The sequence below is a fragment of the Gavialis gangeticus genome, unplaced genomic scaffold (assembly GCF_001723915.1).
Source record: "Gavialis gangeticus isolate Ggan-Ray unplaced genomic scaffold, GavGan_comp1, whole genome shotgun sequence".
NCBI classification, from domain to species: domain Eukaryota; kingdom Metazoa; phylum Chordata; order Crocodylia; family Gavialidae; genus Gavialis; species Gavialis gangeticus.
In genome coordinates, this window is record NW_017728994.1 from 65280282 (window position 1) to 65281555 (window position 1274).

The window sequence follows — 1274 nt, forward strand, 5'->3', positions numbered from 1 at the left end:
TTTTCTGGTTCTGAGATGGCAAAACTCCTTGCTGAAAGGAGTACTACTGGGGGCAAGGGGAGGAATCGTTGGTGGCAGAGGTTAGGGGATCGGACTCCTGGTCCCAAGATGGTGACTGGGGGCAGGGCACTTGTCAAGGACTACCCAATGTGACCCTTGACAGCTTGTCAAAGCTCAGTAAGTGGCCCTCTGCCCAAAATTATTGTCCACCCTTGACATACAGGGAATAGTAGTAGTAAACAATTCAGAAACTTAACATGTAAATAATTTAAATATTTCATATCACGCCATGAAATATAAGCATATGATAGAGTATCCTAAAAGATGATAAAATAATGGAAACTTATTTATTTTTGGCAAGGAAAGAAGCAGTGGGGGAAGGGAGACAGTCGTATTTGAATAAACTTTAAAAGAAAATGTTACCATTCAACTTAGTAGAGGAAGTTGAAAACTCTCGTGGTGCAAACTAGCATCACATGCCTGAACTGAATTGTGCACTTGAGAAGTTAATTGGGACAGGCACTTTCAGATGTATTCTAACAGAGTACAGAAGCATCACACAAATGGTTTCTGCCCAGCCTTAGTAAAGATTGACATCAGAGCAGCTTCAATACATGTGCTTTAAATATTGGGTTTGGTTGAGTAGTCCCTCAGTATGGAAACTTGAACCTGGTACTCAAGAGCCTGTGATTTTCCTGGCTTATGAAGGTAAAAGCAAGCAGATCATGTAGTGGCCTGTACAAGCTGGAACAGTCAAAGATGAAGAAGGCATTTTGGAAATAGGTGATCAGCAGTACAAAGGTTCAGAGCTGATTTCTAAGAAGTGCACGGTGGCATCACAGATCAATTCAAGGATTTTAGTTGGTTCTGTAGAGTGGGGTGTGCAACTGCTTACTGCTATATATGGAGTTTTGCTCTTATCCACCTACTTAGCAACCAGCACGGGCAGAAGAGATTTCAGATTTTGCTGTGGTCGAGCTTGATGTTCACTTAGCAACAGAATTTATATCAAAGGCTGTACAAGAGCCTCTCAGCTGAGTTTCCTCTGCTTAGGCAGAGCATGAGAAGCAGTGTGAGACAGCAGGATTGCTGACAGATCTTTTCTTAACCACAAAAAATCAATCATTAAAAGGAGGAAATGTAAATCTAACATCTGAACCTGGTTATGCTTATGTGAAAGAGTCTTTGATTATTTTTTGCTGATTTTCTGAAAACTTAGCAGCCTTACAGTTCTGTGTGTGTGTGTGTGTATATATATATGTGTGTGTGTGTGT

General features: G+C 40.9%; 1 protein-coding gene across 1 annotated transcript in view; it reads left to right on the forward strand.

The window, feature by feature from the left end:
• The window catches only part of PLEKHA1 (pleckstrin homology domain containing A1), a 90386-nt gene that overhangs the window by 34557 nt on the left and 54555 nt on the right, over positions 1–1274 (forward strand). The gene's annotated exons all lie outside the window — the stretch shown is intronic.